Source organism: Amblyraja radiata, chromosome 40, assembly GCF_010909765.2.
Source record: "Amblyraja radiata isolate CabotCenter1 chromosome 40, sAmbRad1.1.pri, whole genome shotgun sequence".
NCBI classification, from domain to species: domain Eukaryota; kingdom Metazoa; phylum Chordata; class Chondrichthyes; order Rajiformes; family Rajidae; genus Amblyraja; species Amblyraja radiata.
The window spans coordinates 17,269,154-17,283,596 of NC_045995.1; the positions used below are offsets into that span (position 1 = coordinate 17,269,154).

At 44.2% G+C, this 14,443-nt stretch overlaps 1 long non-coding RNA gene across 1 annotated transcript; it reads right to left on the reverse strand.

The window, feature by feature from the left end:
• Positions 1–19: 19 nt before the first annotated feature.
• Positions 20–3,326, reverse strand: LOC116967543. Its single transcript, XR_004410252.1, has 3 exons — positions 3,034–3,326; positions 166–188; positions 20–80 (listed from the first exon to the last, which is right to left on the reverse strand). It is a non-coding gene; the product is annotated as an uncharacterized LOC116967543 (long non-coding RNA).
• Positions 3,327–14,443: the final 11,117 nt, after the last annotated feature.

A 14,443-nucleotide genomic window follows, 5' to 3' on the forward strand; every position in this document is an offset into this window, starting at 1 on the left:
TTAGAAAAAGTTGCGATCAAAACTTTTCAATGGGAAACGCGCTATCTACCGCCAACATTGTTTTGGTTTCATCAATAACCCTGCAAATATTTAACAGCTGGTTAGTAACTGAGAATTAGCTGTTTTTTTGAGCTGAGCATTGTTTCAGCCAAAAGCATGCCCTACCTGCTCTTGCGACCAGCTTCCTCCTGAAATAAATAAAACACAAAGCTCAATAGACTGAGATGGATCGTCATGATCACTAAATTGCTACAAAAAACCCTCTGATTATTCCCATTTCCCAACTTATTGTCGTAGAGACATCGCACACGGGGGAGAGCATAGGAGGAGAAAGGAAGAACGATTCTAAGGGAGTAGGAGGCAACCGTAGCTGACAAGAGAAGTTTGGGAAAATGAAAAGAAAAGACGTATAACACAGCAAAGAGTAGCCGGAAGCTAGAGGCTTGGGAAACTTTCATACGACGAAGAACACAAAACGGGCAATACTGGCTGAAAAGATGAAGTACGAAGGGACGCTGGCCAGGAATATAAAGGACAGTGATACCTTCTTTAGATATGTTAAGGGGAAAAGAGTAGCAAAGTCAAATGTGGTCCCTTGAAGGCAGACACGGGTGAAATTATTATGGGTAACAAAGAAATGGCAGCAGAGTTGAACAGGTACTTCGGATCTGACCTCTAAGGAAGACACAAACAATCTTTCAGATGTACTGGAGGACAGAGGATCTAAGGGGTAGAGGAACTGAAATAAATGTTCATAAGACGAGAATTAGTATTGGGTAGGCTAATGGGAGTGAAGGATGATAAATCCCCTGGGCCTGTTGGTCTGAATCACAGGGTCCTCTGGGAGCTGGTTCTAGAAATAGTGGATGCATTGGTGATCATTTTCCAATGTTAATCCATTCAGGATCAGTTCCTGTGGATTGGAGGATAGCTAATGTTATCCCACTTTTCAAGAAAGGAGCTAGAGAGAAAACCGGGAATTACAGACCAATTAGCCTGACCGGTGGTGGGAAAGATGCTGGAGTCAATTATTAAGGAGGTAATAATGGGGCATTTGGATAGCAGTAAAACGATTAGTCCAAGTCAACATGGATTTATGAAAGGGAAATCATGCTTGATTAATTTTCTGGAATTTTTTGAGGATGTGACAAGTAAAATGGATGAAGGGGAGCCAGTGGATGTAGTGTATCTAGACTTTCAGAAAGCCTTTGATAAGGTCCCGCACGGGAGACTGGTGACGAAAATTAGAGCACATGGTATTGGGGGTAGGGTGTTGACATGGATAGAAACTTGGTTGGCAGACCGGAAGCAAAGAGTAGCAGTGAACGTGTTCTTTTCAGAATGACAGGCAGTGGCGAGTGGAGTGCCGCAAGGCTCGGTGCTGGGGCCGCAACTGTTTATCATAGATATGAATGATTTGGATGAGGGAATTAGGAGCAACACTAGTACATTTGCGGATGACACAAAGCTGGGTGGCAGTGTGAACTGTGAAGAGGATGGTAGGAGGTTGCATGGTGACCTGGACAGGTTGAGTGAGTGGGCAGATGCGTGGCAGATGCAGTATAATACAGATAAATGTGAGGTCATCCACTTTGGTGGCAAAAACAAGGGGGCAGATTATTATCTCAATGGGGTTAGGTTAGGTAAGGGGGAGGTGCAGCGAGACATGGGCGTCTTGTACACAGATCACTGAAAGTTGGCTTACAGGTACAGCAGGCAGCGAAGAAAGCTAATGGTATGTTGGCCTTCATTACATGAGGATTTCAGTATATGAGTAAAGAGGTTCTTCTGCAGTTGTATAGGGCTCTGGTGAGACCACATCTGGAGTATTGTGTACAGTTTTGGTCTCCTAATTTGAGCAAGGACATCCTTGTGATTGAGGCAGTGCAGCGTAGGTTCACGAGATTGATCCCTGGGATGGCGGGACCGTCATATGAGGAAAGATTGAAAAGACTAGGCTTGTATTCACTGGAGTTTAGAAGGACGACGATGGATCTTATAGAAACATATAAAATTATAAAAGGACTGGTTAAGCTAAATAGAAACAAAGAAAATAGGTGCAGGAGTAGGCCATTCGGCCATTCGAGCCTGCACGCCATTCAATATGATCATGGCTGATCATCCAACTCAGTATCCTGTACCTGCCTTCTCCCCATGATCCCTTTAGCCACAAGGGCCACATCTAACTCCCTCTTAAATATAGCCAATGAACAATATAGATGAAGGAAAAATGTTCTCAATGAGGGGCAAGTCCAGAACCAGGGGTCACCGTCTTAGAATAAAGGGGAGGTAATTTAAGACTGAGGTGAGAAAAAAACTTTTACACCCAGAGAGTTGTTAATTTATGGAATTCCTTGCCACAACGGGCAGTGGAGGCCGAGTCACTGGATTAATTTAAGAGAGAGTTGGATAGAGCTCTAGGGGCTAGTGTAATCAAGGGATATGGGAGAAGGCAGGCACGGGTTATTGATAGGGGACGATCAGCCATGATCACAATGAATGGTGGTGCTGGCACGAAGGGCCGAATGGCCTCCTGCGCCTATTTTCTTTGTTTCTATGTTTCTATGAATGTGGATGATAATAACTGCGAGTATGCAATTTACGAGTAAGAGCTGGCAGGTCGTAGGATTTAATCTGCAGAAGGTGTCAGAGATAATGGGATGGAATATTTTAGGATCAGCGGCAGATTTAAATGGGTGCGGGTTGGAAATATTTTCACTACTTGTGTGGAGAACAAAAATCAAAGCTGAAATGTATGATGGCCTTTAATAAATTCCACAAGTGCTGCAGTAAAGAGAACGTGGAACTCCACGTACGGCCTGAAGATAATATTGCAGATAAATTTAAGTGGGATAAATATTTGAGGATTCCTGGAATTTGGGGCATTATTGTTGAATGTATGAGTAGATGGAACAAATGGAACTTTGACTCCGTTCTGAATTACAGGTAAATTATGCATATATTTCCGAAATTTAACTCACCACTTTGTGACCGCGCACTTTCACTTCACCAAACTGTGGTGTAACCCTTCACCTTCAGAAACACCACGCTGTCCTTGTGGTCTATCTGTTCCTGCAACATTGAGAGTTCCTCCTGAATGGAATTTAAATTCTCTTGAATTTCTTGCAGATTTTTCTCCATTGTTTTTACAATCTTCGCCTCTTCTTCCCGGATATCTCCGAGGAAGCGCTGCTCTTTCTCAGTGAGAATCCGGTGCAGTTCAGCAAACTGGGATGTGACCTGTGACTGAAGGTTGTGTGACTGTTCCTGTCAGATGAAAGATGAGAATCAATATATTATGTCACTCTGCTGTGTTTCCTCATGACATGGAAGGTAACACTTAGCTAATCAATGTCGAGTTCTGGGGTGCAGAAATATGCCCTTCAGCCCAACATATCCATGCTGGACTCTGTACGTATCTACATTAATTCAATTTAATTGTATATAATCTGCTCCTTTCATTACCGTGGCAATTCAAGAGCTCGTCTTCATATTTCTGAAATATTTGGTGAATGTAACGTACAATCTCATCAATCCCATTTCCCCGGTACAATTCACTGCAACTTATTCCATTTCATGTGTCCATTAACCCTCAGTGGACAGAACCAGGTCACCAGAACTAGCACAAAATTGCTGGATAGGCGACTGTCAGTCTGAAGAAGGGTTTCGGCCCGAAACGTCGCCTATTTCCTTCGCTCCATAGATGTTGCTGCACCCGCTGAGTTTCCCCAGCAATTTTGTGTACCTTCGATCTTCCAGCATCTGCAGTTCCTTTTTGAACACCAGAACTAGCAGACAGCAGCACCACTTAGAATGACAGACTTGATAGAGTCATACAGCAAGGGGTGTTACATATCGACCAAGACGACCCATCTGCGCAATTTCCACTTGTCCGCATTTGGCCCAGATAGTTCTAAAACTTTTCTCTCCACGAATTTGTTCAAATATCTTTTAAATGTCGTTACGGTACCTGCCTCAACTACCTCATCTGGCAGCTCGTTCCATGAACCCACAACCAAAGTTGTCCTTCATGTTCGTTTTAAATCTTTCCCTTCTCATCTAAAACCTATGCCCTCACATTCTCGACCCCCCTACTAAGGGTAAAAGACTGACCACCCAACGTATCATTCCATTTCATGATATTAGACACCTGCCACAGACCATTTTTCAGACTGCTGCGCTCCAGGGAGCAAAGTCCTTGGCTGCTCAACCTCTCCCAAGTGTTCTGGCCCTCGACCACTTAGCTCTATAGTGTAGTGTTGTTACTAAACCCTACCATCAGTGGCGCTGCAGAGCTGCCCACTGCCTGGAAGTGAGATTCCGGAGGCTGTTCGGGGCGGGATGAAAATGCAGGTTTGTATTGGTTGTCGGAGAGGAATTTGCTTGGACTTCAAGCTGATGAAGAAAAATCGATCTGCGATCCCGCTCTCGTTTTTTTTTTAAAAAGGTTGCTGGGCGAAAGGTTGCTGGGCTGGACTGAAGTTAAACGTGACTTCTAACACCTTCAACATCACGGATCGCAAGTGCAGGACAAAACAAAGCATAGAAACATAGAAAATAGGTGCAGGAGGAGGCCATTCGGCCCTTCGAGCCAGCACCGCCATTCATTGTGATCATGGCTGATCGTCCCCTATCAATAACCCATGCCTGCCTTCTCCCCCTTATCCCTTGACTCCACTAGCCCCTAGAGCTCTATCTAACTCTCTCTTAAATCCATCCAGTGACTTGGCCTCCACTGCCCTCTGTGGCAGGGAATTCCATAAATTCACAACTCTCTGGGAGTAAAAAATGTTTCTCACCTCAGTCTTAATTACCTCCGCTTTTTTCAAAGACTGTGGCCCCTGGTTCTGGACTCGACCAACATTGGGAACATTTTTCCTGCATCTAGCTTGTCTAGTCCTTTTATAATGTTATATGTTTCTATAAGAACCCCCTCATCCTTCTAAACTCCGGTGAATACAAGCCTAGTCTTTTCAATCTTTCCTCATATGACAGTCCCGCCATCCCAGGGATCAATCTCGTGAACCTACGCTGCACTGTTTCAATCACAAGGATGGCCCGCCTCAAATTAGGAGACCAAAACTGTACACAATACTCCAGATGTGGTCACACCAGAGCCCTATACAACTGCAGAAGAACCTCTTTACTCCTATACTGAAATCTTCTTGTTAGGAGCGAGGTGGAGGATAAATGCGATGCTGAAGGACTGGTGCAGAGGGCATGGATTCAAATTTATGGATCATTTGGGACCTCTTTTGTGGAAGGTGCGACCTGTACAAAAAGGATCGGTTGCACTTGAACCCGAGGGGGACCAATATCCTGGCGGGGAGATTTGCAAAGGCTACTAGGGAGATTTAAACTAGAACGGTTGGGGGGAGGGACTCAAATAGAGAAAACTAGTGGACAGTGTGTGAGGCAGGAGGCAGAGAAGGAAAGCACCCAGACCCAATATGTAGGGAGGGGGGAAAGAAGAAAACAATAATAAACAGAGAATAAGAGTTGGCGGGGTTCTTAAACGGGTGAGCAGAGAGACAGAGGGGTGTAAAATGGGAGTGGAAGCAATAGGTAGCAAGGTGAAAAGTAAAAGTGGCAGGCAGACAAATCCAGGGCAATAATCAAAAAGGGTCACTTTTCAACATAATTGTAAAAGGGGTAAGAGCGTTGTAAAAACAAGTCTGAAGGCTTTGTGTCTCAATGCAAGGAGCATTCATAATAAGGTGGATGAGTTGAACGTGCAGATAGCTATTAATGATTATGATATAGTTGGGATCACGGAGACATGGCTCCAGGGTGACCAAGGCTGGGAACTGAACATCCAGGGCTATTCAATATTCAGGAGGGATAAACAGAAAGGAAAAGGAGGTGCGGTAGCGTTGCTGGTTAGAGAGGAGATTAACGCAATGGAAAGGAAGGACATTAGCTTGGAGGATGTGGAATCGGTCTGGTTAGTGCAGCGAAACACTAAGGGGCAGAAACCGCTAATGGGAGTCGTGTACAGGCCACATAGTTCAAGTTCAAGTTCAAGTGAGTTCAAGTGAGTTTATTGTCGTGTGTCCCTGTATAGGACAATGAAATTCTTGCTTTGCTTAAGCACACAGAAAATAGTAGGCATTTACTACAAAACAGATAAATGTGTCCATATACCATGATATAAATATACACACACATGAATAACTAAACTGGTAAAGTGCAAATAACAGAAAGTGGTTATTAATAATCAGTTTTATCCGAGCCAGGTTTAATAGCCTGATGGCTGTGGGGAAGTAGCTATTCCTGAACCTGGTTGTTGCAGTCTTCAGGCTCCTGTACCTTCTACCTGAAGGTAGCAAGGAGATGAGTGTGTGGCCAGGATGGTGTGGGTCTTTGATGATACTGCCAGCTTTTTTGAGGCAGCGACTGCGATAAATCCCCTCGATGGAAGGAAGGTCAGAGCCGATGATGGACTGGGCAGTGTTTACTACTTTTTGTAGTCTTTTCTTCTCCAGGGCGCTCAAATTGCCGAACCAAGCCACGATGCAACTGGTCAGCATGCTCTCTACTGTGCACCTGTAGAAGTTAGTGAGAGTCTTCCTTGAGTCTTCCAGAAACATAACAGTAGTAGTGAAGTTGGGGATGGCATCAAACAGGAAATTAGAAATGCGTGCAACAAAGGTAAAACAGTTATAATGGGTGACTTCAATCTACATATAGATTGGGTGAAATAAATTTGCAGGGGTGCTGAGGAAGAGAATTACTTGGAATGTATGCGGGATAGTTTTCTGAATCAACATGTAGAAGAGCCAACGAGAGAGCAGGCTATTCTAGACTGGGTATTGAGTAATGAGGAAGGGTTAGTTAGCAGTATTGTTGTGCGTGTCCCCTTGGGCAAGTGTGACCATAATATGGTTGAGTTCTTCATTAGGATGGAGAGTGACATTGTTAATGCAGAAACAATGGTTCTGAACTTAAAGAAAGGTAACTTTGAGGGTACGAGATGTGAATTGGCCAAGATTGACTGGCAATTAATTCTAAAAGAGTTGACGGTGGATATCCAATGGAAGGCATTTAAAGACTGCATGGATGAACTACAAAAATTGTTCATCCCAGTTTGGCAAAAGAATAAATCAGGGAAGGTAGTGCATCCGTGGATAACAAGGGAAATCAGGGATAGTATCAAAGCAAATGATGAAGCGTAGAAATTAGCCAGAAAAAGCAGCATACCAGAGGACTGCGAGAAATCCAGGCCAGCAGAGGAGGACAAAAGGCTTAATTAGGAAAGGAAAAATAGATGATGAAAGAAAACTGTCAGGGAACATAAAAACTGACTGCAAAAGTTTTTACAGATATGTGAAGAGAAAGAGATTAGTTAAAACAAATGTAGGTCCCTTGCAGTCAGAAACAGGTGAATTGATCATGGGGAACAAGGATATGGCGGACCAATTGAATAACTACTTTCGTTCCGTCTTCACTAAGGAAGACATAAACTAATCAGCCGGAAATAGCAGGGGACCGCGGGTCAAATGAGATGGAGGAACTGAGTGAAATCCAGGTTAGTCGGGAAGTGGTGTTGGGCAAATTGAATGGATTAAAGGCCGATAAATCCCCAGGGCCAGATAGGATGCATCCCAGAGTACTTAAGGAAGTAGCTCCAGAAATAGTGGCGGCATTAGTGATATTTTTTCAAAACTCTTTAGATTCTGGAGTAGTTCCTGAGGATTGGAGGGTAGCTAACGTAACCCCACTTTTTTAGAAGGGAGGGAGCGAGAAAACGGGGAATTGCAGACCAGTTAGACTAACATCGGAGGTGGGGAAACTGCTAGTGTCAGTATTAAAGATGGGATAGCAGCACATTTGGAAAGTGGTGAGATCATTGGACAAAGTCAGCATGGATTTATGAAAGGTAAATCATGTCTGACGAAACTTATAGAATTTTTCGAGGATGTAACTATTTGAGTGGATAGGGGAGAACCAGTGGATGTGTTGTATCTGGACTTTCAGAAGGCTTACAACAAGGTCCCACATAAGAGATTAGTATACAAACTTAAAGCACATGGTATTGGGGGTTCAGTATTGATGTGGATAGAGAACTGGCTGGAAAACAGGAAGCAAAGAGTAGGAGTAAACGGGTCCTTTTCAGAATGGCAGGCAGTGACTAGTGGGGTACCGCAAGTCTCAGTGGTGGGACCCCAGCTATTTACAATATATATTAATGATCTGGATGAGGGAATTGAAGGCAAGATCTCCAAGTTTGCGGATGACACTAAGCTGGGGGGCAGTGTTAACTGTGAGGAGGATGCTAGGAGACTGCAAGGTGGATAGGCTGGGTGAGTGGGCAAATGTTTCGCAGATGCAGTATAATGTGGATAAATGAGAGGTTATCCACTTTGCTGGCAAAAACAGGAAAGCAGACTTTTATCTAAATGGTGGCCGATTAGGAAAAGGGGAGATGCAACGAGACCTGGGTGTCATGGTACACAAGTCATTGAAAGTAGGCATGCAGGTGCAGCAGGCAGTGAAGAAAGCGATTGGTCTGTTAGCATTCATAACAAAAGGATTTGAGTATAGGAGCAGGGATGTTCTACTGCTGTTGTACAGGGTCTTGGTGAGACCACACCTGGAGTATTGTGTACAGTTTTGGTCTCCAAATCTGAGGAAGGACATTATTGCCATAGAGGGAGTGCAGAGAAGGTTCACCAGACTGATTCCTGGGATGTCAGGACTTTCATATGAAGAAAGACTGGAGAAACACGGCTTATACTCACCAGAATTTAGGAGATTGTGGTGGGGGGGGGGATCTTATAGAAACTTATAAAATTCTTAAGGGGTTGGAGAGGCTAGATGCAGGAAGATTGTTCCCTGTGTTGGGGAAGTCCAGGACAAGGGGTCACAGCTTAAGGATAAGGGGGAAATCCTTTAAGACCGAGATGAGAAAAACATTTTTCACACAGAGAGTGGTGAATCTCTGGAACTCTCTGCCAAAGAAGGTATTTGCGGCCAGTTCATTGGCTATATTTAAGAGGAAGTTAGATGTGGCCCTTGTGGCTAAAGGGATCAAGGGGTATGGAGAGAAGGCAGGTACGGGATACTGAGTTGAATGATCAGCCATGATCATATTGAATGGGGGTGCAGGCTCGAAGGGCCGAATGGCCTACTCCTGCACCTATTGTCTATGTATCTATGAAGGCCGACATTCCATTAGCTTTATTCACTGCCTGCTGTACCTGTAAGCCAACTTTCAGTGACCAGTGTACAAGGACGCCCAGGTCTCGCTGCACCTCCCCTTGCCTAACCTAACCCCATTGAGATAATAATTTGCCCCCTTGTTTTTGCCGCCAAAGTGGATAACCTTACATTTATCTATATTATACTGCATCTGCCACGCATCTGCCCACTCACTCAACCTGTCCAGGTCACCCTGCAACCTCCTAACAACCTCTTCACAGTTCACACTGCCACCCAGCTTTGTGTCATCCGCAAACTTGCTAGTGTTGCTCCTAATTCCCTCTTCCAAGTCATTAATATATATGGTAAACAGTAGCGGCCCCAACACCGAGCCTTGCGGCACTCCACTCGCCACTGCCTGTCGTATATTTGACATCTTAACTTGCTTTTTGATGTGGATTCATTTTAATCAGATTATGAGAAATATCTGATTTTCATTTAGGCCCCGATACAATAGACGATAGCCAATAGACAATGGGTGCAGGAGTAGGCCTTTCGGCCCTTCGAGCCAGCACCGCCATTCAATGTGATCATGGCTGATCATCCCCAATCAGTACCCCGTTCCTGCCTTCTCCCCATATCCCCTGACTCCGCTAATTTTAAGAGCCCTATCTAGCTCTCTATTGAAAACATCCAGCGAACCTGCCTCCACATTCTCTGAGGCAGAGAATTCCACAGACTCACCACTCTCTGTGAGAATCGGATAAGATATCAGCCGTGCCTTGCCTGCAGATCGGGGCTTAAATCATGGCAGCGACCACATGCCGATCGATCACAATCCAGAAACAGCTACTCTCAAGATAATCAATTATTTTTTTTTGCACAATCATGTCATACGAACATCTAAATCGTCTATATTTTGTGTTATTGTCTATCCATGATCAATATTTTCATAGTAAATATTTGAAAACCTTTAGTGAGATGTTTAGTATGAAAATATTGATCATGGGTAGACAATAACATTAAACATAGATAATTTAGATGTTGTTATGACATGATTGTGCAAACAATAATGATTTTGATTAACTTGAGAGTGGATGTTTGTGGATATTGGAACAAATGTCTGTGCAAAATGGCCCTTGTCTGCTGCAGTGTTATATCCAACAGAGTAAACTTTATGGGAATTAAACATACAATTCTTTCCATTTGGCAAAGAAATTCATGACAAAGTGAGATTTAAAAATCATGCTATATTGTGAATTCTTGTGTGAATGGGATCAGTTTGTTATTTGGCTACTTGGGCTATAAACAAATATTTTTAGAGAGATGGTACACCAGATGCTGGAGAACCTCAGCGGGTGCAGCAGCATCTATGGAGCGAAGGAAATAGGCAACGTTTCGGGCCGAAACCCTTCTTCAGACTGATAGGGGGTGGGGGGGGGAAGAAGGAAGGAAAAGGGGAAGAGGAGGAGCCCGAGGGCGGGGGGGATGGGAGGAGACAGCTCGAGGGTTAAGGAAGGGGAGGAGACAGCAAGGGCTAGCAAAAACTGGGAGAATTCAATGTTCATGCCCCCAGGATGCAGACTCCCCAGGCGGAATATGAGGTGCTGTTCCTTCAATTTCCGGTGTTGATCACTCTGGCAATGGAGGAGACCCAGGACAGAGAGGTCAGATTGGGAATGGGAGGGGGAGTTGAAGTGCTGAGCCACCGGGAGTTCAGGTAGGTTATTGCGGACTGAGCGGAGGTGTTCGGCGAAACGATCGCCCAACCTCCGCATAGTCTCCCCGATGTAAATCAGCTGACATCTAGAGCAGCGGATGCAGTAGATGAGGTTGGAGGAGATGCAGGTGAACCTTTGTCGCACCTGGAACGACTGCTTGGGTCCTTGAATGGAGTCGAGGGGGCAGGTGAAGGGACAGTGTTGCATTTCTTGCGGTTGCAATGGAAAGTGCCCGGGGAGGGGGTGGTACGGGAGGGAAGGAAAGAATTGACAAGGGAGTTGCGGAGGGAGCGGTCTTTGCGGAAGGCAGACATGGGGGGGGGGGGGTGGGAAGATGTGGTGAGTGGTGGGGTCACGTTGGAGGTGGCGGAAGTGGCGGAGGATTATGTGTTGTATTTGCCGGCTGGTGGGGTGAAAGGTGAGGACTAGGGGGACTCTGCCCTTGTTGCGAGTGCGGGGATGGGGAGAGAGAGCGGTGTTGCGGGGTATGGATGAGACCCTGGTGCGAGCCTCATCTATGGTGGCGGAGGTTTAGATCTAGTAATTGAATTTAGATGAATGATGATTCATTGATTTGATGACACAGATGAATATGATTTTTTTATGTTAGGTATTTACTATTTGTTTTAACGTTAAAATAATATTTAGGTTCTGATCTTGAGAATACCACATTTTTGAATGTTCAAGGCTGTCTGGGTGTTTATTCCTGTTTCCGTCACAACGGTTAATTTTGTATTTAGGTACTTAATTAGGTAATTAACTAATTATATACTTTAATTTCAGGCCATCCAAGTAAGATGTATCATTTGTTTCAGAATGCTTCAATCTATAATAACTGAACATTTCAACCAGTTCTCTTAATTTTTAAGAAAGTTATGGGCTTTTATGTAAATTGACTGTATATCGACTGCCACAGAATGTAGTTGAGGCCAGTTCATTGCCTATATTTAAGAGGGAGTTAGATGTGGCCCTTGTGGCTAAATGGATCAGGGGGTTTGGAGAGAAGGCAGGTACAGGATACTGAGTTGGATGATCAGCCATGATCATATTGGATGGGTCGAAAGACCTACTCCTGCACCTATTTTCTATATTTCTCTGTTTCTGTGTATGACTGTTCTCGATCACAGCTTTTTAATATCTTTTTTTGTCTTTTTTTCTAGTTTTCTCTTTTTTCTTTTTGTCCTCCTGTTCCTCCTTTTTCTATTTTTTCTAGTTTTTCTCTTTTTTCTTTATTACCCTTTTTTCTCCTTTTTCTAATTTTCATTTCTTTTTCTCGTTTTTTAAAAAATATTTTTTGTCTTTTTTTCTATTTTTCTTTTTGCCCTCTTTTCCTCCTTTTACCATTTTTTCTCTTTTTTATTTCTTTTTCTCGTTTTTCTTTTTTTAAATCTTTTTTGTCTTTTTTTCTAGTTTTCTCTTTTTTCTTTTTGTCCTCCTTTTCCTCCTTTTCCAGTTTTTTATTTCTTTTTCTCGTTTTAAAAAATATATTTTTTGTCTTTTTTTCTAGTTTTCTTGTTTCTTTTTGTCCTCCTTTTCCTCCTTTTTCTTTTTTATTTATTTTTCTCGTTTTTCTTTTTTAATATGTTTTTTGTCTTTTTTTCTAGTTTTCACTTTTTTCTTTTTGTCCTCCTGTTCCTCCTTTTTCTATTTGTTCTAGTTTTTCTCTTTTTTCTTTTTTTTCCTCCTTTTTCTATTTTTATTTATTTTTCTCGTTGTTAAAAAAAACCTGTTTTGTCTTCTTTTCTATTTTTTTTTCCTCCTTTTCCTCCTTTTTCTATTTTTTCTCTTTTTTATTTCTTTTTCTCGTTTTTCTTTTTTTTAATCTTTTTTGTCTTTTTTTCTAGTTTTCTCTTTTGTTCTTTTTGTCCTCCTTTTCCTCTTTTTCTGTTTTTTCTTTTTTCCCCTCCTTTTCCTCCTCTTCCAGTTTTTTATTTCTTTTTCTCGTTTAAAAAAAAATCTTTTTTGTCTTTTTTTCTATTTTTCTTTTTTTCTTTTTTTCTTTTTGTCCTCCTTTTCCTCCTTTTTCTTTTTTATTTATTTTTCTCGTTTTTCTCGTTTTTCTTTTTTTTAAAATGTTTTTTGTCTTTTTCTCTAGTTTTCTTTTTTCTACAGCTCCATCCCGCACAAGCTGATCCAGACAGTCATGGCCAGGCATCATGTGCCGAGCCAAGTGGCAGATCTCATCCTGGACTATTACAACCAGTTCAGCATGAGAGTCTCATCAGGGTCAGTAACATCAGAGTGGCACAGACTGGAGGTTGGGATCATCACAGGCTGTACCATCTCTGTGATCCTTGTTGCCTTGGCGATGAACATGATCGTCAAGTCTGCTGAGCCAGAGTGCCGAGGCCCTCGGAGCAAGTCAGGAATGCGCCAACCACCAATCAGAGCCTTCGTGGACGACCTGACTGTCACCACTGAGTCAGTGCCAGGAGGCAGGTGGATCCTGCAGGGGTTGGAGAAACTGATTGGATGGACAAGGATGAGGTTTAAGCCAAGAAAATCAAGGTCACTGGTGCTGAAGAAGGGCAAAGTCATGGACAGGTTCCGCTTCAGCATCGAAGGGTCACCAATCCCAACTGTCTCCGAAAAGCCAGTGAAGAGTCTTGGCAAGGTGTTTAACAGCAGCCTGAAGGATACAGCATCTGTCCAGGCAACCTGTCAGGAGCTGGAGAGCTGGTTGAGAGCAGTGGACCGGTCGGGGTTTCCCGGCAAGTTCAAGGCATGGATTTACCAGCATGGTATCCTGCCAAGGATACTCTGGCCACTGCTTGTCTACGAAGTCCCAATATCCATCGTAGAGAGATTGGAGAGGAAAGTCAGCAGCTTTCTCAGAAGGTGGCTGGGACTGCCCAGGAGCCTTAGCAGCATCGCCCTTTACGGAAATAACACCAAGCTCCAGCTGCCCCTGAAGTCCCTGGAGGAGTTCAAGGTGATTCGGGCCAGAGAGGTGATTCTGTACAGGGACTCCAGCGACCCCAAGGTGGCTCAAGCAGGGGTGGAGGTGAAACCTGGGAGGAAGTGGAGAGCCGGCGAAGCCGTGCTGCAAGCAGAGTCCCGGATATGCCGCAGAGTCCTGGTGGGAGCAGTGACTCGGGGAAGAACAGGCCTGGGAATCTTCCCATCTCCCCAGTTTGACAAGGCCAAGGGGAAGGAGAGGCGCAGGCTGGTCCAGGAGGAAGTGAGGGCAGTGGTGGAGGAGGACAGGTGTACCAGAGCAGTTGGATTTAGGCAGCAGGGTGCCTGGACAAGGTGGGAGCAGGCCATGGACCGAAAAGTCACATGGACTGAGCTCTGGCAGGCTGAACCACAACGCATCAAGTTCCTGCCCAGCCCATCGAACCTCTTCATCTGGGGCAAAGCGAAATCTCCAGATTGCCCGCTATGCTCAGGCAAGGGGACGTTGGAGCACATCCTGAGCTGTTGCCCAAAGGCTCTTGGGCAGGGCCGGTACACATGGCGTCACGACTAGGTTCTTAAACCCATTGCAGATGCCATCAGCATGGGGATCAGCAGCTGCAGACGTGAACGCCCCACCACCCAGATGATCACCTTCGTGAAGGCCGGAGTGCAGCTGCCAA